At 41.4% G+C, this 25,217-nt stretch overlaps 1 protein-coding gene and 1 pseudogene across 1 annotated transcript in view; one reads left to right on the forward strand and one right to left on the reverse strand.

The window, feature by feature from the left end:
* Positions 1 to 21,253, forward strand: part of LOC141373143 (protein FAM204A-like) — a 51,742-nt pseudogene extending 30,489 nt beyond the window's left edge.
* The window catches only part of LMO7 (LIM domain 7), a 192,941-nt gene extending 170,173 nt beyond the window's left edge, over positions 1 to 22,768 (reverse strand). The window contains exon 1 of the mRNA XM_025875264.2: positions 22,725 to 22,768. The gene's annotated coding sequence lies outside the window, so the exon portion shown is untranslated. The remainder of the gene's footprint in view (positions 1 to 22,724) is intronic.
* Positions 22,769 to 25,217: the final 2,449 nt, after the last annotated feature.

Below are 25,217 nucleotides of genomic sequence, written 5' to 3' on the forward strand. Positions count from 1 at the left end.
TATTTTTAATTCTAGAAATGCATATTAAAACCTGAGACAGTTTTTGAGGGTTACTATGTCACCCCTTAAAGAGAATATGATTCTCTGTGTGGGTTAGTATTCTCCCTCTCTTCTACTCAGTAGGGATCTAGATCACGAAATCTGAGAGACCTCATTTTCTTTAAAGACTGCAGTCAAGGACTTTCAGAATTATGCCTCAGGTGTTTCTTTACTGGATCACTAACTTGACTGCTGGTGTCACCAAAACACACACACACACACACACACACACACACATCTAAGATACCACATTACACCAGTGAGATTGGCAAAAATTACAAAGTTGGATAATATCAGTGATGAGGAGTGTATTAGCCTGCTAGGGCTGCTATAACAAACTACCACAAACTGAGCAGCTTAGAAAACAGAAATTTATTGTTTCACACTTCTAAAGTGTGAAAGTCAGAAATCGAGGTGTTGGCAGGGCCATGCTCCTTCTGAAACCTATAAGGGAAGGATTCTTTCTTGCCTCTTCCTAGTTTCTGGTGGTTTGCTGTAAATCTTTGGTGTCCTTAGCTTGTAGGCACATCATTCCAATCTTCCACCTTCACATCGTTATCTTCCCTCTGGGCGTGTCTCTTACGTGTCCAAACTTACCATCTTTCTAAGGACAGCAATCATATTGGATTAAAATGACCATATGTTAACTTGATTACCACTGTAAAGACTCAATTTCTAGGGATGCCTGGGTGGCTTTGTTGGTTAAGCATCTCTGCCTTTGGCTCAGGTCATGATCCCAGGGTCCTGAGATTGAATTGTCCGGCATCCAGCTCCCTGCTCAGCAGGGCGCCCACTTCTCCCTAGGCCTGCCACTCCTCCTGCTTGTGCGTGCTCTCTGACAAATAAATAAATAAAATCTTAAAAAAAAAAAAAGACTAAATTTCTAAACAAGGTCACATTCTGGAGTATTAAGGGTTAAAACTTCAACATACCTTTTTTGGAGGGACACAACTCACCCTCAACAGTGAGGACAGGAGGTAATTACAAGGAGAAATGCTTGTTCAGTGCTAGCAAGTGTGTAGCTGTGGGAACCTCCTGGAAGGCAATCTGGCAAGTAGTTAATGGTGAAAACGAAGGTGTGTATATCTTATGGTACAGCAATCTCACTCCCAAGTATATACCATGGCACACATTGACAAGTTTGAGGATGTTTATCACAACCCCATTTGTCTACGTGGTTCAATCTTCATAAAACAGAGCTTGGTAAATAAATAATACATACATAAAATGGGATCTAAAATATGTAAATTTATAAGACAGTAATGCACAGGTACACAGAAAACAGTACCTATTTTATAAGAACACAAAAGTCTACAGACCAAACATATTGTTTGCTTATGTGGAAAAAGGATTGGGAGTAAAAAGGATTCTAGTGTACCATGATCACAGACCCTGAACTAAACTACAAAGTGTCATTAATTCAACTCTCTAGACCTGAAGTCTGAAACAGAAGGACAGGGAAATGTACTAAAAGAGCAAAATAAAAATGATCAAAAAAAAAAAAAATAAGACAAAGCTGAAGCTCACTAAAGCTTATTTTTAAATGATACTTAGTAGTCAAGATTACTTGTGAATGACAAAAAACTTAGTAATAACTTCCATCCCCAGTGATGAGCTTCTGTGAATTGGATATCATTTTCACTTTTTTCTTACATAAAATTATACTTGCTTACCAAGACTATTGAAATGATCAGGACACAAGTCTTAACAGGTTTGTTTTTCTCAAATAAAGGGAATAGAGGAGTGATTTAAAACAGTCACATCAAATCTTTCTCTTTGGTATAATATGTATATCATCAATTCATGGGTTTCCCTATCCTAACAATGTGTATTAACCTGCGCCGGAGAACTGCTGGGTGTTCAATAATAACTTGGGTTTATTCAAGGGGACGTAGCTAAGGAATCAAGGAGGATTCCAAACATGATACACATTCTTTGACTCTTGGAGACTATTTATAGATAGCATGCTATTTTAAACTGTATTTTATCTTTCAGATTCATTGTATTGCTTCATTTCATTAATCAGTCCTTGAAAGTGGACTACACTCTCCTCATTACATTCCCACAACAATACCCGGAACATCATGCTGCTCACAATCACCTGTACGAGCCACTCAGTTTTTTGATAATGCTATTACAGCTGTAATGTCCAGACATACAGCTCTCCACAGGACAAGAAATAAGCAAAACAACAGTCGAGTATAACTTGTCAAGTACTGAGGGTAATTCTACTTTTAAAAATTACTACTGTGCCAAAAAATATTTGGGGGAAAAGTCTAGACTCAAGAACAGGATTGTCCAACTTAGGCACTACTGGCATTTGAGGCCAGATAAATATCTGATACACGGGCCAACGTGTGCACTGTAGGATGGCTCACAGAATCCCTGATCTCTGCCCACTAGGAGTCAGTAGCACCCCCTACCACAGCTGTGACAACCAAAAATGTCTCTAGACATTCCTAAACAACACCTGGGGGACAAAATCACCCCCAGTTTAGAACCAATACTCCAGAAGAATAAGACCATCATTTTGGTCCAAAATTCACATAATATTACATTACATGTATTATTATATTATATATAATTATACTAATTATAAGGATTGTTAATAATTATTAATAAAATTAATTATTAATTATATATAATTATAATATTATATATTATAAATTCACATAATATAATATTAAAGAGTGATGTCGGGCTCATAGGTAGGCTGGTGACTCAAGAAGGGGAGAGAAAGGAGGATCCTGAAATCTATTCTTCACAGACAGGTCCTCACACTGCCAGAGAGCCCATCCTAAAACTAAGCTTTTTCACAGCCAACCCAACTGCTATAACCTTTCCAAGAACCTATATTTTACATTCAAATAAAACTTGTTGGCTAGGGTTTCTCCCCACTGGCTGTAACTATAAATGTTCTATAGTCTACCAACCACAGGCTAAACATGGCATCTCAGAAACCATAACTAGGACGATCCCTTCATATACAAAATATGCCTACATTTATTCCAAAGTCATAATTTAAGACAAAATGTTACAGTCTAGGTTTTGAAATACAAAAACATCTTCATGCATTAAAAAAATGCCAAAATTAAAAAAAACACATTTCAAAGGTGAATGACCATTTTGAATTGCTGAATAATTAAAAACATTATAAATATTAATAGTGCGTCTAGAGAAAGCCTAAAACATTTTTATATATACCAGGAAGTAAGTATATTAAATACTGCCTCCCTTTCTCTCCCAGCTTTAAATCCAAGCCATATATCTCCCCTGGATTCAGTTCCAAGCAAGGTACTGGGCCCCCAGAGAGCAAACAAGAGAGCTGTCGTAGGGACTGTCTTCCTTCAGCACAAGAGAACTAGAGGACCAACAGTGGAAGAGCCCAGGTAAGCCTGTGACCACAACGGCTTCCAGGAAGAAGTGACGCACAAACAGACCTGGATCCCCACGGGAACAAGAATGTCAGCTTCCATGTCGCCAGGATTAGAGCAAGTAGGGATGTGCACCCTCTACACAAGGGTCTAAGAGCATAAGGAAACCTCGGAGCAGAGAAGTGTCCTGTTGGTGTCTCAAGATGCAACAAGAACCTGCCTGCAGATCCACTGCTTGCCACATGGACAGAAATCACTGAGTCTCCCCCACACGAGGTAGCGCAGAAGCTGGACCTGAGCGGCAACAAGGAGACAAGGAAAAATAACCATGTAGGTGTCCAGCAGCCAAAGAAAGAACAAACAAAATCTTCTCAATTTTTCATGAATTAGACCTAGTGGAGGTCACAGGTGACAACCTGAGCAAAAACGAGCACTTCAAGAAATTGAGTCAATATTAAAAAATCCTTCTTGTAACTATATATGTGTGTGTGTATATATATATCATATATGGAAATATAACTAGAATACATAGAATACATATTCTATATGGAATATATATATGGAATATATACATTATATATATGGGATATATATATATAATATATATTCCATGAACTTAAAAAATTAGCACATAAACTGAGGCATCAGCACTACCAAGTTTAGAGGCCTCAAAAAAAATATCAATCACAGAGCAAAACTACAAAGGGACAGAAAACATGAAAAGATTTTGGGAAGAGCTGTGGGAAACCTAAATGCAAACAAAAGGAGTTACAAAAAAAAAGATATGAGATGATCACTAAACAGAATTAAGATCACTATACATTAAGTGATTAGTGAAATCTCACCTAAGGTTGTATTCGAGTAATATATAAACACCTCACATTCCGAGTGTCAGGTTGTGAATTATCTGTTGACTAATGATGCCAGAATTATAGGTCTAAATTCACGAGAATAAGAGAAAACTATTTATTGGGATCTGTCATCAGAGATGTGGACTATGATCCCTGCAGCCACGAAAGACCAGACCCATTATAGACTGCTCCCAGTTGTCCTGATGGCTTCCTTGTCTCGCTCAGCATTTCTTCCCTCCAGAAGCTACACATCTAAGTCACTAAGGCTCAGGTCTCATTCCACAAGAACTTACAGTACAGGCAAAACACTGAATTCATTCAACATTTTTTTTTTTCAAGAAATTTCTCCTGAGCCATCATCAAAGCTTCAGGCACAGTCCTGGGTGGTTGATAGCTCTTCTAAAGAAGCCTGTAACATGATGTGTAGTGTGATGCCTAGAGTTAATGGTAACTCTAGTTGACATAATGTATTGTGTATTTGACAGTGAAGAGAATATCTTAAAAATTCTCATGCCAAGAAAAAGAAAAGGTCTGTAACTATGTGTGGTGACGGATGTTAACACCGTGATCACCATTTCACGGTATGTATGCATATAATATTATACACTTGCAGCTAATAAAGTTATATGTCAATTATATCTCAAAACTGGAAAAAATAAAATATTCAAGTTTTATTAACTAAGAAAAAAGTAAAAAAGAATCTTGTAGCAAAGACAGACAACTCATTCTAGCAAGTGAAGCACTGTTCTCATTTAAGGAAACACTCACAGAAGGAACATCACTGGAAACAATTCTGATGGGGAAGAAATGACACGAGGACTGAAGCCAGGGTCTCGGTGTACAGTTTATTCTTCCTGGGGCAGGTTGTTAATGTTACCTGATCTTCAGTTTTCTTTTCTGTGGAATGTAGTTGTTTGAAGTGACTGGAACATAGGTACTCGATATATGTTAGCTTCCCTTTTTTCTTTGAAAGACAAATTTTTCGGAGGTTTAAGAAAGAAACTCTCATTTATTGAATAGCTATTACATGCTGGTCACTACTTATTCCGCTCCCCCCCCCCATACTCTGTCCTCCAGGTCAATGAGAGGGCCTAGCAGCCAGGCTGTGCAAGGCATGGGTGAGACCAGGGCTCTCTCTGAACTGACTGCTAGACGTAGAGCCCACCACTAGCACAAATATTACAACATAGGGCAGGAATTCCAACTCATCTATGGCACTGTGTGGATTTAAGATTTATATGAGCCCTCTCAATTCAAATTTACAGTATGGTAGGATTTTTTAAATTTAAATAAGGTGGCATTTATTTTACTTGTATGAAATTTGTAATCTTTATTGAATTCACGTCTTTCTACTCTCTTATTCCATGATGCACTTTAAATACACACACACACACACACACACACACACACACACACACAGGACTTCTGTCTGGTTAAACACAATGAACTGGTTACACATTTTTCTTTATTGCCTCCGACAGCACAGAAATTTGAGGTATTAATTCACAAGAACAAAAGGAATCTAAAAAGTAGAAGAAAACTTTCAACAAACTTTTGGAAGATAGAAAGTAGATGGAGGATTGGTAGCTGACCCAGCAGAATGGGGGACATTTCAACTTTAGGACATGTGAAGAGATGCTACAGAAAGCAAAGCAGTCAAGTTTCCCCAGGAAAGATTTAGAATCTGGAGGCAACCAGTTCTTCAGATAGGAATGGGGGTGAGGAACACAGCTTGATATACAGAAATTGGTAGACAATGATTATCAGAGGTTTAAAAGAAAAGTCTGGTTTAAAAGAGACCAAAGCCAAAAGGGAAAAATAGAAAAGGAACTTTGAAGAGACAGAGACGATGCAGGGAGTAAGAGGGGAAAAAAAAAAAAAAAAAAAAAAAAAACTAATACGGTCTCTTCTGAAAGCAAGACATCTGATTGCCATCATAACAAAGCAAAAGGCTGTAGGAAAGCAAATACATGTAGCAGACTTCACTGTCAACCCAACATTGGCAACCCGTTCTTCCTTAGTAACAGAAACCCCATACTGTTAAAGGCAGTGATGTATCCAGCTAATAACATTTTCCAGACTCCCTTGCAGATAATAGTGACCAATGAAAAATCAGCAGAAATATTTAGCCGGGCTTCCAAGAAAGTTCTCCTTTATGCCACTAGGACAACTTCCTATGTGTCTTCACCTTGATTTCCTTGTGGCCTGGGTTACCTAGCTAGAAGCAGAGATGCTTGACACTTTTTAGTCCCAGATCATGCCGAATACTGAGTCACTGATCATCTCATAAGCTTGTACCCCAAAATGACTCTTGCCAAAAAGCAATTTCCTCCCAACGTATTTCAGTTTTGCAAAGGATTCTAACATCACATTGGCCATTACAAGCACAGAGAGGGTTGCTGTTGACTGAATAATGAAACCTGAATTTTAAATGACTTGGTAATAATCAAGGAGCCAGAAACTCATCTGGAATTTATTAAGCCAAGTAGATTCATTTCCTTACACAAAAAGGATTACTGTAAATTGCAGTGTGGCTGTCAACCACATTCTTTTTACCAGAACTTAGGCCAAATTTCAAAAGTATCAGCTATTTGGCAAGTTGTATAACGTTTAGGACTTACATTTTCCAGTCTAAAAATGTTTGCAAATTGGCTTAAAAACAGGTATTTAAACTCTATCCTTCAAATAAAACACCTAAAAATGTATTTCCTTTCTTCATGGAAACTATAAAAGCTTCTCTTTCTAAAATAGCTCATTAGGCTCAATTTTAGTAAGACATCACAAAATGTCCTCTAATCTTAGAAAGATCTTACAATTGCCTCTTCCAATTGAATACAGCAGAAAAGCTAAATAAGATGACTCAAAGACACACACATAAAACATGAAAAGTAAAAGGATAAAGAATGAGATCACAGAAATGTAAAGGAACTTGAAAAAATTCATATGAAAAGAAGAAACTTAACACATGGAATCTACACACCCTGCTCTCTAATCTGGAACTTCAAATAGAAGCTAAGTGGAAAGGAGCAGGGACGACAAGAACATACGGCTCTGTTTTCAACAATGCAGTACATATGGGATTCTTCAACTTGAAAAGTCTCAGGCAAGTCGACTAGCCTGAGTTTTATATAAACCCACTGACAGAATCAATAGCAAAGAAGGGCTAAAATGCACATGGGGATCCCTAGAGAGAAGACAATGACAGAAGTACTGTAAAGAAACAGAAGCCATTACTCTTAAGGCATTTGTTCATTCCAAACTCAAGGTCTCATAAGGGATTTTCATCACAGCTTAAGAACATTATAAAAAGGACTAATAAATACCCGTATTCACAAATCAGAGGTTAAAATAAACCTACATATATTCCACCTTCTTTTTTTCTAAACCTATCGCCACCTTACAATCCTCATTTTATAGTTGTGGGAATTTCGGCTTAGAGAAGCTTTAGGTTCTGCCCACGGTGACACGTGTTCTCCAGCGTCTGCCCTGTGCTATGCCTAACCAGTATTACCCCAAACCTCACCACTCTCGCCACTACACCGTGAAACCTCACCACTCTCGCCACTACACCGCGCTAGAACACAGAAGAGAAACAGACACAGCGATCTGAAACTGTGCGTTTTCATGGTAACTATTTTGTATCTCTATTTAAGAGTTAGAAGTGTTTTATTTCCTTTCTGATTACTGTCTGTTTTCATATTAACATGACTTCACTAAATCAAAACTATTAAGATACTTTTTTCTGAATGTTAAAAACAAAATATCTTCACCAAATTATTGTCAGGTAAAAACCCTGGGGGCACGAGAGGCATTTTCGCAGTTTAGGAGAGAGGAAATTAAATTCAGAAGATTAAAGGAAATTAAATTCAGAAGATTAAACTCTTAGATGATGTTTAATACACTAAGAGTACTTTACATAGCAGACCACAATGATTCCTTCAGACCCATTGTCCTAGAGCACACTTCCCCTAAATATGAAGGGTTTGTACCTCTAATATACCCAATAATATAAACTGGAGATAGTTTTGCTAACACAAATAAATAACTTTTTTGACAGAATATTGGTTTCTTGGTAGCTCTTCCTACCTCTTCTCTCATGGCCCTCTTGCCCCTAAGCCGAGACTATGCTAAGAATTTCAGGATTTTCTGAAGCTTAATTTTGGCTCTCACACTAACACTTTCCAGCTATAGTTTCAACAAGTGAGACATTACTGTCCTGTCAGATTCAATGGCCTTGTTCCCACTTTCTTTTCCCATGACCACTTCTTCTAATCCTGAACACTGTTGTTACTCCTTCCTTTCTATCTTTCATGAGACCAATGCTTCCTTAAGACTTCTAACACTGCCCTGGTTTTCTGCCTAGCGTTTTGAACCTGATCTCCCTTTCCTCTTCCTGTCTTCTTAATAGAAGACCTATCCCAAGGCTCAGTCCGTGATCCTCAATGTGATGTGGTCTCTCCCCTCCACTGACCCATTCTGTCCCTGGAGTTCCAACATCACTTGATATGTCATTTCAAGGAAAAATTCTAATTCTGTATCCACAATTTCGTCTTGTAACTCTCACTACCTTCAACTACAAGTCGACTACTAGCTTCAATGTCTTATCCATAAGACAATCCAGTGGACCCACGCCTGTGCCAGCACCATCTCCACCTAACGCAACTGCCCTCCACATTAATTTCCACCATCATCTTTTTGGTCAAGCTCAAGAAGGACCTTGTCTATTAGCTTCCAAATGCTTTTCCGATCCCCAAAGTCCCTGCAGATTTGCTAACATGGTCACATTTATTCCCGCACTGTCTTGGGATTGTCTCCTCCTTGTCAGGACAAGTCCCAGAAAGAACCACCACAGCAAGTGCCCTCACCATCCCCCTCTCTCTATACCCTGCCTTTAAACCCACTGCATTCCAATAGCAGGAAGTTGTGCACATCTTAGTGTGAATTTACACATTTTATATTAAATCTGAAAACTTTCCTATGCTTTTTAACTTAACTCCAATCTTAAAAAGAGAGAGAGAGAGCAAGAGTCAAACAGAGACAGAGGCAGACATGCACAATAACTAATGGCACAAAAGGGTGTGTATGTCCCAAAACCACAGGCACACCCATAACAGGAGAGAAACAGAAAAGGTGAATGAGGTGACTCCGAGCTTGAGTTTTTCTGTTAGAAAAATCTAACTTCAAATACTGGTTCTGTCGGTATCGGCTGTGTGGTCTTGGGAGAGAAACGTAACTTCTCTGAACCACTCTTTTCGCATCTGTTAAAAAAAATTACATTTATAAAAAGAATAGTATCAATTAATTCATATGACATCATCTTGGAGGAGTAATTTTTTAAACGTACATTTAGACAAAGTCAGTTTGCATCAAAACAGATGATGAGTTTCAGCTTCCCTTTTCCCCCCCAAAAAAAGGGCTCCAAAGAGGGGAGCTCTTTAGAAAGCTTCTACTCTTCAGTTTTATGTGCCATTTCAGAATAATTCCAAAAAAAAAAAAAAAAGTATAGCACTTTGCAAGCATGAGGTAGGCCTCTGATGTGTGAGTGGGGCAGAGAAAGAAATGTTCCTGTTCTCAATTTTTTTTTAATTATTTTCGTTTGTTTACAAACAGGGTATAGTTGTATTCTGCTTCTTTGTCTCCAATTAGTACCAGGGTCCCTACTCAAGCTGGAGGACACTAATCAGTGAGTGGCAATATCTTTTTCATGACTAATACTCCAAAGTTGCATGACAAAATACTATCCCCAGTGCAGGATATTCAGCTAAGTTCAAATGTTCTTCAAATGTTCTGAGATGTTTATTATCTTATACTTGCTTACCTCCAGGCATTTTTACAATTGGTTGAACAAAGTCAATTTCTCATGCTTTAAACTTGTTTTTCCAAAAACTTGCTTTGAACTTGCTCAATAAAGAACTGAAGTTGAAGAAAAGCAAACAAACAAAAAACCTGATATAACAGAACCAGCTTGTCTTGTTCAGGGAAACACAGCCAGAGAAGCAGTCAAATCACAGGGTTAACAACGTATCAGGTATAAAGAATTAAAAGACATTTGTTCATTCATCCATTCATTTACCCAACAAATATTTATTGAGTGTCTACTAAATACCTGGCACTATTTAAGGCTTGAGAACAAAGTAAGCGCTTGCACATAAGACACTTATCTATTCTGGTGAAAGTAATAGCCAAACCAAAACCTATATCCTATAAAAGTGTTAAATGCTATGAAATATAAGAGTATGGAGTGACAAGAAATGTTATTTTACAAGGAGGGAGGAAGGGTGGAGGGAAGAGGGGTATCATTTGAACTGAGACCTGAATAAGTGAAACATATTCATGCAGAACGAACAGCAACACCAAGTCCCTAAAATACAAATCTTTGCACATCCAAGGAAGAGCAGGAAGCCAGTATGATGAGAGAATCGTAAGAGAAAGAGTGAGAGCAGATGAGACAGCAAGTGGGAAACAGATCATGCATGACTCTATGGCCCATGGTTTAAAAATTCAGATTTAATTCAAAATGTAATGGATAGCCATTGTGGGGGGAGGAGAGGGCAGAGTTCAAAGTACAATCTCTGGTTTACATTTTTTTTAATTGAACTATAATTAACATACAGTGTTATATTAGCTCCAGGGGTACAATGGAATGTTTCAGCAACTCTATGCATTACTCAGTGCTCATCACAGTAAGCGTGCTCTGGATTCCCTTCACCTGTTCTACCCATCCACTTCCCATCTCCCCTCTGGCACCTGCCAGTTTGTTCTCTGTATATTTAAGATACTGAGTTTTTTTGTTGTTGTTCCCTTTTTTTTGTTTGTTCGTTTTGTTTATTAAATTCCATGAGTGAAATTATATAGTATTTGTCTTTCTCTGATTTATTTCACTTAGCATTATACCTTCTAGGTATATCCATGTTGTTGCAAATAACAAGATACCATTCTTTTTGTGCCTGTATAATATTCCATTGTATATATACCACATCTTCTTTATCCAATTATCTACTGATGGACACTTGTGTTGCTTCCATAATTTGGCTATTGTAAACAATGCTACAAAAAACATAGGGTTGCATATGTCTTTTCAAATTAGTGTTTTTCTTTGGGTAAATACCCAGTAGTGGAATTACAGGATCATATGGTAATTCTATTTTTAATTTTTTGAGGAACCTCCATACCATTTTCCACAGTGCCCAGCAATAGTGCATTCCCAGCAACAGTGCAGGAGGGTTCCTTTTTCTCCACATCCTCAGCAACACTTGTTATTTCTTATCTTTTTGATTCTAGCCATTTTGACTGGTGTAAGATGACATCTCATTGTGGTTTTGATTTGCATCTCCCTGATGACTACTGATGCTGAGGATCTTTTCATGAGTCTGTTGGACATTCATTTGTCTTCTTTCTGGTTTACACTTTTTAAAAAAGATTTTATTTATTTATTTGACAGAGAGAGCAAGAGAGCACAAGCAGGAGGAACAGTAGGAGAAGGAGAAACAGGCTCCCCGCCAAGCAGGGAGTCCACTGCAGGGCTCAATCCCAGGACCCTGGGATCATGACCTGAGCCGAAAGCAGACGCTTAACCATCTGAGCCACCCAGGCGCCCCTGGTTTACATTTTTAAAGGGGAATCTGACTGTTACACTAGAAGCAGAGAGGATAATGGAGATGGCAAGAAGTAGTCAGATTCTGGATATATTTGAAGATACAGCCAACTGAATTTCGTGACATACTAGATGTGGAGTGTGATAAAAACAAGAGTCAATAATGACTTCAAAGGTGGAGACCTGAGCAAGTGTGTTAACAGTGGTGCCATTTACTAAGATGGGAAACACTGGGGGGGTGAGTAGGTAGGTGATGGGGGGGAACTCAGAGTTTTGTTTTGAACAAAGTGGGATGTGCCTATTTGACCTACAATTGGAAATCTTGAGTGTACGTGTGTATCTACATATACACACACACACACACACACACACACACACACGGTCCAGGGGGAGGGAAGATGGGAGGGAGAGAAAGGGAGGTTAAAAACAACATCAGGGCCAGGAATATAAATAAAGAAGTCATCAGCACATAGAAGGCATATAAAGCTATGGATTTGATAATATCTATAGGGAGAGATTATAGACAAATAAAGGAAGATACGGGAAGATGAACCCAGGGATACTCTAATACTTACTGATCAAATAATTAGGAGGATTCAGCAAAGGAAAATCAGAAACATCAAGTAAAATGGGAGAAAAATCCAAAAGATGGTTGAAGGAAATGTTTCAAGAAGGAAGGTGTGACTGTGTCTGATGCTTTTAACAGACTGACAATATTTTCTTTGGACAATATGGTAAGTTCCAAATTGATTACATACCACTCAAGAAGTAAACGCAAAATGTTTGCTTATTTTCTCCCTCCTCAGGTAGAATGAAAGACTTTAAATTCTAATGAGAAAGAATTCCAGAATCCAAGTTTATAACAGGGTTGGCCATGAGTCCCCTTCCTTGAATGTTACGAAAGGGTGGTATAACAAAAAGAAGGCACCTCCTTCCCAGCTCAGACATCTAGATCAAATTGCAACCTAGTCAAGAAGAGGAAATCTTTGATCCTGGTCTTCGCTTCAGCAGAACTTACACATATGAAACACTAACTAGAATGTATCCTCACTGAAAACATGACATGTATTTTGAAGCACTGTACAGTAACAGTCTGTACAATTTCTGGTATGTCTTGGGCTACTGAAATGTAGGTCAGTAAGAAATTGATACTTCTGTAAATAGTCTTAGAGAAGAAACTAATTAGATATAATTTATCTCCTCTTCTAGCTCATAATATACCTCAATCTCATCATATAAAAGTGCTTCCCTTTAATAACACTTTAAATGGTTTACTGAGCATTAACGTATTCACTTAGATATATCAGAACATATAAATCTAAAGTCTGCAATTGATCAAGAATGTCTATCAGCAATTCTATAATTTATAGAATATTTTCGATCATCATGTGCTTTCCAGGCGCTAACCTAACAAGATAGAAGCTGTTCTAGGGTGCAGGACTTGTCATAAACAGAAAATAGCTAATCTTACAGCTTTAGATGGAATGAGGGCTGAGAGCCCATTCTCTTCTGATTTACAAATCCTTTACCACGATTTACTGACCAGTGTCACTCTGCAGTAGAGTGGAGTGATTAAGAGGGCAGGCTGTGGAATCAAATTACCTGGGTTCAAATCCCAACCACTACTTACAAGTTTTAAGTGTTTCCCTGAGCAAATTATTTGACCTCTCACCCCTTTTTTTCCTCAGAGAAAACACCCTTGGGTAATAACAGTCCTTCATTATAAGAGTATGCAGGGATAATACACTTGCCCACCTATCTTGCACTTATAGAAAAAAGTACTAGCTGCTTTAATTGTCACTCACCTTCTCTTGTAGAACCTTCATAGCAGGTAACTCGCTCTTCATGTCAGCCTATTCTGGCATAGGACGGAACTTTGTTTAGAGCAACACCTTCAAAACACTCAATGCCAGCAGAGAAAGACAATTACCATATGGTTTCACTCATATGTGGAACATGAGGAATAGTGTGGAGGACCACAGGGGAAGGGAGGGAAATCTGAAGGGGGTGGAAATCAGAGAGGGAGACGAACTATGAGAGACTATGGACTCCGGGAAACAAATTGAGGGTTTCAGAGGGGAGGGGGTAACCGGGTGATGGGTATTGAGGAGGGCACGTATTGTGATGAGCACTGGGTGTTATACGCAACTAATGAATCGTTGAACACGGCATCAAAAACTAATGATGTAGTATACAGTGGCTAACTGAACATAATAAAGAATAAAAAAATTAAAAAACATGGGGCGCCTGGGTGGCTCAGTTGGTTAAGCGACTGCCTTCGGCTCAGGTCATGATTCCGGAGTCCCGGGATCGAGTCCCGCATCGGGCTCCCGGCTCAGCGGGGAGCCTGCTTCTCCCTCTGACCTTCTCCCCTCTCATGCTGTTTCTCTCTCTCTCTCTCTCTCTCTCTCTCTCTCTCAAATAAATAAATAAAATCTTAAAAAAAAATTAAAAAACAACAAAATACTTGATGCCAAAGTCTCATTGTGCCTGGTCAGTTATTACTAGTGTTGCCCTTTGAACCCACAGAGAACTTTTCTAATCTCTCTCTGACAATCCCCGCTGTACTTAAAGACAGACCTAATGTCTAGTGCTGTGCACCAGCATATCAGTGCACTCAAGCACCCAAGCACCAAACTGACCATTGTATACACACAAACGAGAACCAGTCTCAAGCACCCTATCCGGGAGGACTCTGCAACCTTTGGAAAGGCTGTTCATGAGACTGCGTTGAGTCAGCTGCAGAATGTGCCAATGCCTATCTACTTAGAGCAAAGCGGCAGACTGAGCATGTTAAACCTCTGTTCCCAAAGTTGTGCACAGATGACAACTCTTACCCCTTTAAGAGCTTTGAGTACATCAAAAGTGTTTTTTAAAAAACACACCCAATAATTATCTTCAGAAACTGAAGAGTAAGCATAGGTACACATATTTTATCATTTCCTTGGGCTCTAATACACTTTTGACAGCTAACAAGCTTAAGGAGATGTGCAAGCATTAATTAAAGAAGTCAATCTCTTCACAGCACACAAAACATTCATTCCTTCAACAAGCTTTTGAGAACTTTCTGCCAGGAACTCTAGGATACAGAACAACAGAAAATATTCAGTCTGCAGATGCTAACAAATGAAATGGTTTTCCTACAACATCTATTTTCCCGAAACCAAAAGGGTTGGACAAATCTATTAATGGTGTTTTTTATTTATTTATCTGAGAGAGGGAGAGAGAAAAAGCGGGGGTGGGGGGGCGAGGCAAAGGGAGAAGCAGAATCCTCGCTGAGCAGGGGGCCCAATGCAGGACTAGATCCCAGGACCCTGAAATCATGACCTGAACCGAAGGCAGACGCTTAACCGACTGAGCCACCCAGGCGCCCTTGCTGCTTTGTTTTTCTTAACATTCTCAAAACTAGTACTTTTCTTTGACTCAAATGCTGTTATGCTGACAAGCAGTTTAAAAAGGAAGGAGGAAGTAAAAGGAGAAAGTTAATCTCAACAGGAGTCCCTTTCCAGCCAAAGCACTCTTGGCATCCAGACAGCAAGCATGCTAAAGCACTGCATAGAAGGACAAGAACCAAATGAATTGAATGAAGCAACATATGTCCTGCCACACACTCAGGATGCTATTCCTAAAGCTAAGAGAAGCTTTAAGGATTTCTGTGCTTTATAAATGGCTGAAGAAACATCCTCAAAATGGCCAATTGTTCCATTCCTCATCTCATAATTTTGTTGAGAATTCAGACGGTCTATCTCCAAATAACCCAAAAGAAAAATAAGACAACTCAGGAGACACTTCCTTAATGGTTCTACCATGCCCATGACCTTGGTGATGTGCTTCACCAGGCCAGGGGCCCTCTGAGCCTTTCGTAAGCTCATAGAGAGGAGACAGAACCTCCTTGTTTCAGCTTCATCCTTTCTCAGTGGGAAGAAGCCCATAGAGTCGTCTGTTAGATAAATGTTTAACATCACTAGGGATCTGAGAAGAGGGAGAAAAACATGCATCTTTCATCTGTTTATTTACAGAGAAAAAACACAAATGATAATTTCCAATTCTGGCCAGAAGATGGAGAAGCTGGGGCCCTCAACCTCTGCTAATGGTTGCAAACCAGCACAAACCTTTCAGAGGGTAACTTGATAATAGGTCAAGAATCAAAAAAATCATTCAATCCCTTTGACCCAGTGAGTCTACTCCTCAAACTGGTTCAAGAACACTCCATTTTATTAAAGATACAAGTTCTTTGTACCTTCCCCCGTTTTAAGAAGAGGTCCTAACTTTCAGTGCATGAGTACACTGGAAAGATCCAAAATAGCACTGTCCTGGAATCCTCCCAGCTGCCCAGGAAATACCTTGACATGTGTGCCTATATACCTCTTGGAGTCAGGCTATTCTAACAGCATTCCCGCCCTGGTTCCCATTCACATCTGTGTGAATCAGTTCCTTCTCAAGAGGACTTTGTGAGCACAATCATCTCTTGCCAGCCTTCCTGCCCTGTTTTCCAAGCAAAGACATTGTGTTCAAGTAATAGTAAAATGCTACATAAAGAAAAAAGGAACGAATTGACAATCGAGATACTTCTTGGCTATTCAAAACTACACTAAGAAATCTAAGATGCTGGAAATCAAAAGGGTGGTTGCCTACAAGAGGTAGAGTCTCATGTGCCCTTCTGGATGGGAACTTTGCTGAGTGATAAAAATGTTCAACATGTTGATTAAATTGCTGGCTACATGGATATAAACATTTGACAGAATTCCTACAACTGTACACTTAAAATCTGTGCATTTCTCTGCATGTAAACATGACCTGAGTGAAAATAATCTACTCTCAGCAACTCCTAAGAGTTGTGCTGTATACAACTTCAAGGTCTTACAAGTTATAAAGCCACAAAGTGGGCAAATGTGTTAGCCCCACTGCAGCCTGATGTAAATGCTGCCTCTCTGTGAGCTCCCTCGGCTCCCCCAGCAGACTCTGGCTGCCTCCTACATGCTGTCACTCCACACTGGGCAAACGTCTGCTACAGCAATTATCAAACAGCGCTGCTGGGTGTGTTTGTGTGTCTGCTCCTTGTGGGGCATGCCTCTGGCTGGAGGTCCAGCCGAGAGGCTGAGAATGTGGCATTTGAATCAGTAAACCTGGCAAGTGGCTGGGACAGAGTAAGCACATAATAGGCATTTTCTGGATAACACACTGACTGAATGCAAGTCCCCATGAGGGCAAGCGTTAATCAGAATGCAGGAAGAGAGTGACAGGACTCCGCAGCAGGGCTGGAGCAGCAGAGAAAATGCTAGGTAAATAGGCAAGTACTCGCCGGCCCCCAGATGAAGGCTTATCTTGTAGCTGGTCCAGACCAACCCACCCCCAGGCAATGAACTCAGCTTTAGGCACTGAAGCAAGTTTCCACCGGGGTGAGAAATAGGTTGTGGTCTTTAAAACCCTATTGTTGGGGCGCCTGGATGGCTCAGTGATTAAGCGTCTGCCTTTGGCTCAGGTCATGATCTTGGGGTCCTGGGATCGAGCCCCGCATTGGGCTCCCTGTTCCGTGGGAAGTCTGCTTCTCCCTCCTCCACTCCCCCTGCTTGTGTTCCCTCTCTCGCTGTCTCTCTCTCTCTGTCAAATAAATAAATAAAATCTTTAAAAAAAAGAAAAACCCTATTGTTAAATTTTGTTAAAGCTGTAGCCTTCAGATTATACTCTTATTCAATAAGCATTTACCAGGCACCATGCCAAATCCCTGAAATAAAGAGACTGTTCCTCCCCTCAGTTACCTCAGAGTCTAATATGGAAAAATGGATAGAATTATACCGCAGAGTGCAAAAAGAGAGATCTAGACAAGCAAGAGGGGAGAGGAAGCAATGGGTGGAGTGGAGGTGTGCTGGCTCAGAAAAGGCCCCCCAGAAAGGTTGATTTTAGTCCAAGTAGGGAGGACTGAAGAGACATAATGGGTGTTAGGTCAATGGAGAAGAGACTGACTGGCTCCTTTTACCTCCTCCTTCCTTATTAAACAAGGAACAACCCGAATTCCATGCACAGTAGTCTGGAGGTCAGAGAACAGCTTCCAGGCGGTGGGAAAACATAAGCAAGGATGAGGGAGCACTAATTGCTTTACAGTCCGCAGGTCACCGAACAGGCACCACCAGCACACGAGGGTCAAGGAGGAAAACGGAGCCCTACGGCATTTAAGGAGCAGAGCCAGGACTTGAACCATGGTTTGTTCCCAAACCTGTGAGGGTTTTCTTCTTCTTCTTCTTTTTTTTTCCCAATTTCATTGAGATATAATTGACACACCGGTCAGTAGAATAGTTTAAAGCGTACCACATAACGACACGACATACACACATTGCAAAATGCTTACCACAAAAAGTTAACATCCACCTCCTCGAAGAGTTACAAAAAACATTTCTTTTCCTTGAGATGAGAAATTTTAGGATCTGCTCTCTTAGCAGTGTTCAAATATACCACACAGCAGCATTAACTACAGTCATCATGAATTGGATGAAGTAGTCAAAAGGTACAAACTTCCAATTTTAAGACAAAGCAGTACTGGGTATGTAATGTACAAAACAGTGCTCTTAATCTCTCTGCTATCTGGCAGCTAGGCAAAGAGTTACAGAGAAGAGAAAAAAATAAAAATAGATACATAGGCAGAGATGAGATTGTAAAAAGCTGTCAACCCTACGGTACGCTTCACAGTGCAATGTAAATAAAGACCGTGGACTTAAAATCTTTTCATGACTCTCAGAAAAGAATGAACTAACAAAATCAGGTTTTTATTTTGAAAAAATAATTTTAGCTACAACAGCTACTATAAGAACTGCTTCTTAACATTTAAATTTTTAAATAAATTTTTACCATCATAGTATTTCCAGGTTTAATATCTGTTCATTGAAATTATACGTCATTACCAAAAATGCTTTGTTTTTTTTTAAAAAGATTTTGTTTATTTGACAGAGGGAGACACAGCAAGAGAGGGAACACAAGCAGGGGGAGTGGGAGAGGGAGAAGCAGGCTTCCCGCGGAGCAGGGAGCCCGATGCGGGGCTCGATCCCAGGACCCTGGGACCATGACCTGAGCTGAAGGCAGACGCTTAATGACTGAGCCACTCAGGCACCCCCAAAAATGCTTTTATGAATTCAATGTTTACATCATTCTACACACATTTGAAAAGAAATAGCACAAGTCCATGCAACCTTCATTTAGTCCACAGATAATGCTTGTGTGCACTGAGGACTCATGTTTCCCAGGCAAACCCTTTCAAACCAGACCACAGGTTGGAAACCACTAGCAGAAAGGGTGCAGTTTACAGAGAAAGAGAAAAACCACTTAGAAAGATTTGGGGGTAGGTGGAGAAACAGACTAACTGGAAGTAACTGAGTAAGGAGTCATATTCCGGTGCCAGGTGTGGCAATGAGCTCAACTTGGCATCCTTACGTCCTTCCACAGGCTGACAGTGATACGGAAAGAATCAAACTCAGAGATAACAGGAAGTACAGGTGAGCAAGGGGGTGGGGAATGAAGTTAGCCTGTTCTGCTCCAACCACCCTGTATTTACTACTATATTTAAACTTCAATCCAGACAGCAACATGAACCCACAGATTGGAAACTGATGACCAGCCAATGCAATGAGTGATAGATCCAGTTTTCCATCTCCTTGGTATTTTGTCTGGTCACTACAAAAGCTTTTTAGTGCCCCAAAACAGAGAGACAGAGGCAACTGTTAGGTGTAGAAAATTAGAAGGTGCTAGAGAAAAAGTCTAAAATTACAGGGTCCGGCCGGCAATTTCTACTTCATCACCAACTCGATGACCTTGCTGGAATCAGGCTTCCTCTCCGCCTCTCCCTTTAAACTATTACATTATTTGGTTTTAAAACAGCGTTTAATCATAAACCAGCTCTGCTACATTATTAATATTCCAAACAGCATTTCCAACCAGATAATAATCCAATATTATTCTGTTGAATTACATTAAAGGGTGACATTCCTACATTTGCTTTAAATTGAAATATTAAACTAAACTGAAGTATATATATACATTCCAAACCATTTAAGCACAATTTAAAATAGTCATACAATTTTAACTGGTAGAACAACAACCACTAGCCTTTGCCCGGCCCTTTCTCCTTCTCCTCCCAAAATAAAATAAATAAAACTTTAACTTTGGTTGTGAGAATAATACATTAGCTATTTAAAATCATAGAGAATGGAAATGACAAGAACATACTAACATGGACACTGGCCATCATTCAAAATTTTACAAGGTTGGGGCGCCTGGGTGGCTCAATCATTAAGCGTCTGCCTTCGGCTCAGGTCATGATCCCAGGGTCCTGGGATCGAGCCCCCGCATCGGGCTCCCTGCTCAGCGGGAAGCCTGCTTCTCCCTCTCCCACTCCCCCTGCTTGTGTTCCCTCTCTCGCTGTCTCTCTCTCTGTAAAATAAAAAAAATAAAATCATAAAAAAAATTTTTTTACAAGGTTATTGGAGTTTCTTGATCTCAGGATAGTCAAAGCTGCAGCTAAGAATAAAAAACAGCAAAGGAGATTATGTAATATATATATGTTTATATATATGAACGACCCACTTATGCCTCACTATACGTAAAGTATGATAGGGAAAATGAAGCAAGAATATTAGCAAGCAGAAGAAAGACTTACACCATAATCTTCCCCACTTTCCAAAATATGTTATAAAATACACTTCGGAATCAATATTTTATCTTTAAATTAGGGGTTCTCAGAGTTAAGAGGCAATTGTGGCAACAAGGGAGTCATCCATTCTGCTTCTTTTGGCAAGAACAGTATTTTAAAATATGTGCTTTAGTTGTAAAGGCAAAGCAAAGAAGGCAAATAAATCTGGACACTAACTGGAGAAATAAAATAAACCTAACAGTGAGCACACTGCTGTCACTGTGAATGTCCAGAGCATGCGGAAAGTGTACATGAATATGTAAACTATTCACGTATCTTCAATGAACATACTGCCTTGCTCCCAGTGGCACTAGGGAAAAAATGATTTGAATTTTAATCTCATTAACTATATTCTAATGATAAGGCAAGTCCTTTACAACATTTGTCTCTCTGCTAAAGGTGAACAAAACACGTTTAGATGGGATGGATGAGAGTGGAAAGATGAGCACGTGTACCGCGCACTATGATATCTTTTATTGCAACACACTTCCCTTGAGTTTATTAGAAATTTCTCACAGAAAGTCTACACAATCACGAGCAAGCTACAACAACAAGCAAGGACTCTTTAGATTTCAAAAATCTGTACACTAAAAAAGAAAAGTGTGAAATCTTCCATATTTGTAGATTTCCTGAAGCCAATACACAGCGCGCAGATACAAACTCCACGAAAGCTGAGGCGCAGTCGGCCCCGGCCTCCTCCATCCCTTCCGGGACCTAAAAACGTCCTATTTCTTTCTCTCTCCTTCTATCCCCCCAACACTCAAAAACCAAAAGACAAGTTTAATCTCTTTTCTAAAATTATACAGAACAAATACTACAAATGGAAAATTACCTTTGGACGCCTTGGCTTTTCCAAGTTTATGAATGAGGGAAGTCATTTCTCTTAACTGCATTGCTAGAATTTTTCCACTCTCATTTCAATTCAAAATACAGTGTTTATTCTTCTCTCAAGGTCCCCATGCCCTCCCCTCACATCTTTCCCCCTCCCTCCATACCTTTCTAAATCACCTTCAGACTTAGTTCAAAGTTCAGTCCAAAAAGGACACCAAGAGCGAATTTCTTGACCCCCCCTCTACTGTCTAGTGGGTAATGCTACTCACATTTCACATTCCTTTTACTGTTAGAAATGTAACACTGAAAGTTTATTCTCCTTTTTCCCACACATATATACATTTGTTTCTTTAAGGACAAATGAATTATGTTTTTTAGTATACGTGCTGCCGAAGCGAGCACACAAATGAGTTATGTTTAAGCACTGTGTGCTTTGGAATTCTTAAATACGTTGTTTTTGCTCTGGAATAACCTCTAAACCTAATTTGCATTTTTAAGTACTCTGAACAAGCCAGCACGTGGCATCAATAACTTCTAAGTAACTGCAAGGCTGGTGGAGGCAACAATTTTCTAACAAGCCCTTGTTCCTGATTCACATCTGCTCTGAAGACTTCCCTAGCATCATTTAAAAAGTCATCTTTTTCATCCAGTAGAATAACGAATAGTCCTGGTATTAACTTTTTTACAGATAAATGTAACCTTAAGACGTTGAGGAAGAAACCTCCTAGAGACCATCTCCATTTCGGTGGAATGGAAGATCCCCTCTCCAAAGCACAGCTGGGAAAGTAACAACCCTTCAGTGAGTGACCCCAGGAGATCTTAGTCTCATCAAGGCCAACCTTGAATAAGGAAAAATCCTTACCCCCACCCCCGGGCTCCAGACGCTGCGCGGGAGAAAACGTCCCTCCAGGTGCGCCTCAAGTGTCTAAGCTCCTCCACCTGCCTTCCCACACAACGCACACAACACACTGCCCGTGCAGGTAAGAGTCGGGCATTCCCACTGTAACCACCCCCAAAGAACCGCTCCCGAGGGCCCTGGGCCGCGGGCCGCCTCTGCCCCGTTGCTGACGTGGTCCGGCGCACCAGGACTTGTGGTCCCCAAATCCAAGTGGGCGAGCGCCGGACTCTGCCCTTGGCAGAGGAGCTCTGGGGAAGCCAGCGAGCCCGTCGTAGGGAAGGCAGCACTAGGCTTAGAGGGACATTGAAAAATACGAGAAGCAGGACTTGCCAAGTCCCCCAAACTGCAAACCAACCGGCTGCCACGCGCCGGCGCCGGTCCGGGGAGGGGGCTGAAGCGCAGGGCGGCGGGAGCGGCCTCGAGGACACGAACTCGTGCGGAAAAAAGCAAAGGCACTCACCTCCACCCATCTCTGGGCCTCGGCGAAAGCTAACGCGCAGTCGGCCCCGGCCTCCTCCATCCCTTCCAGGACTAGGGTAAGAGGGAGAGAGAAAGACGCGATGAGTGCGCGGAGGGGCGGGGTGTCCCGCGCGCGTCTGGCCCTGCCGCCCGGCCTCTGCTCAAGCTGCGAGGCGCCCGGGCTCTCTTTCCTTTTGTTGCGCTCTGTAGTTTGGAGAAGTTTCGAACCCGCAAGAACTTGAAGACGTGGCTTCCTCTCAACTCCCGAAAACGACCCCGGGGCCCCGGGCAGCCGGACAGGGCGCGGGGACTAGAGGCGCTGCGCCGCACCAGCCCGGCAACTGTTTGGACTTCAAAAGTCGCAGCGCTGCAGCCGCCGCCCTCCCCGGAATGGCCCCGCCCCAGCCCACCCCGCCACCGCCCACCCGGAGCCGCAGAGTCGCCGCTTCCGTCCGCCCCCCTGCGGCTCCCGGGGGCTCCTGGCCGCAGCCGCCTTTGTGGTCAGACTGTCTGAACCAGGAGATGCCACCGACCGCCAAGAGACCGTGACCAAGGCCACGCTCCCGCGCTACCCGCCCAAACCGCGGCTCCTCCCGGTGGGACTGCGCCCCCGACGCCCGCATCCTTCCCGTCTCTGCCCGCCTGGCCGCCTTCCCTCTCCCGGGGACCCGGGTAAGAGGCGCCCCCTCGGCTTGCGGCCGCCGGACCCGCCTGACATACCAGGAATAGCTGCACACATTTGCACCTTTCCGGGCCAAGAAACTTCCCCCTTGGAGGAGCGCGGCCCGCCGCCCTCACCTGCGGCCTGAGCCCGGCGCGCGCCGCTCTGCTGAGCCAGCCGTCCCGCTGCGCGCGGCCCCGCCGCCAGGTGCGTGGCCTTCCCTACCCCAAGTTCTCCGCCCCTGCAGCCGCCCGAGCCCTCCTGGTGGCAGGTGAGGGAAGTGGCCTGAGCGTGTGCCGCCCATTTCCCCCCAGTCTAGGCCGGCCCCGCTCCGCCCCGCTTCCAGGTGGGTGAGATGGAAGGTACCTGCCACTCCATCCCCGTCTCTCCGCAAAGGGTGGGAGCGGAGGGGAACCTGGTATGTCTCTCGTCCTAACCCAGAGCGTCGGACAGTAAGGTGACAGGTTATTCAGTGTCCCCAGCGGTCCTGGGTAGGTGCGCAGGGCTGGAGGGTCGGAGGCTCCTGGTTTGGCTTATGTGAGTTCTTTTCACACAAAAATCAAATCTTCGGAAAGGAACGTGTTCTTTGGTCCAGTCTCCCTGGGACCTCGCGTGATGCTCCTGAAGCCCTATTCAGGCCACATGTTGATGGCGTCACCTTTGGAGGAAGGTAAAGATCGGCTCTTACTCTCGTAAAGGAAACAAACCCTTATTTTTTTTTTCCGGTTAATTGACGTCGTTTTTCATCATACAGAGTAAACAAGCATAAAGCAGGAGACTAATGAATAGCTAAAACCTAGCTCCTATATTAAACAATTGTTTGCATTCTGCCTTATTTACTTCATCACCTTCATTTCCTGCTTAAAGATAGATATTATATTTCACCCGTAAATATTACAATATACATCTCGATTTTTAAAGGACACTTTTCTACATAATCATATTTCCATTTTCACACCTAACTAAAGCTAACAGTAATTACCTAGTAGCATTTTATACCCCATCCAGACTCAAATTCCTCCACAGATCCAAAATGTCTTTTACAGCTGTCTTAACTCAGACCAGAATCCAAACAATGACCACACAATTGCATTTGGTTAGGTCTTTTTTTAGCCTAGAATAGCCTCCTCCTTCAACCAACCCCCCCACATGGCTTTTTTATTTTATTTTTTATTACTAAAATATTTTTTTAATTTTAAGTTTTTAATTTCAGTAGAGTTAACATACAGTGTTATATTAGTTTCAGGTGTACAATATAGTGATTCAATACTTCCATACATCACTCTCTGCTCATCAGGACAAGTGCCCTCCTTAATCCCCACCACCTATTTCACCCATTCCCCTCCCCCCACCCCTCTCACAACCATCAGTTCTTTATAGCTAAGGATCTGTTTCTTGATTTGTCTCTCTTATTTTTTTCTTTTGTTTTGTTTCTTAAATTCCTGCCTTTTTTTTTTTTTTTGGATAGCATTGTCTTGTTAGACACTGACTCCCATGTACTTCCAGTTCAGGAGAGGGACAGACATTCCCCAGGCTTCATGAGAATTATTGTTACTACAGTTACTATGTACATATACTATACTGTTTAAAGCCGCTGCTATGTAACTTGACTTAAAGCTTTGGGGGTAACAGCCCAGGACGGTAACGAGCACATAGACGGGACTCTGAATGACTAAGGTTACCAAGTCACCAGACATACTGACCTTCAATTTCCTCATCTGAAAAATGTGCTGATAATAATTACTTCAAAGGGAAGTCGTGAGAATTAAATAGGATGGTATATGTAAAAGCCTAAGGTCATTGCTTGGCAGAGGGTAGGCACTTAATAAATGA

This window comes from Callorhinus ursinus, unplaced genomic scaffold (assembly GCF_003265705.2).
Source record: "Callorhinus ursinus isolate GAN/ISIS: 27379988/994484 unplaced genomic scaffold, GSC_fseal_2.0 scaffold7, whole genome shotgun sequence".
Taxonomy (NCBI): Eukaryota; Metazoa; Chordata; class Mammalia; order Carnivora; family Otariidae; genus Callorhinus; species Callorhinus ursinus.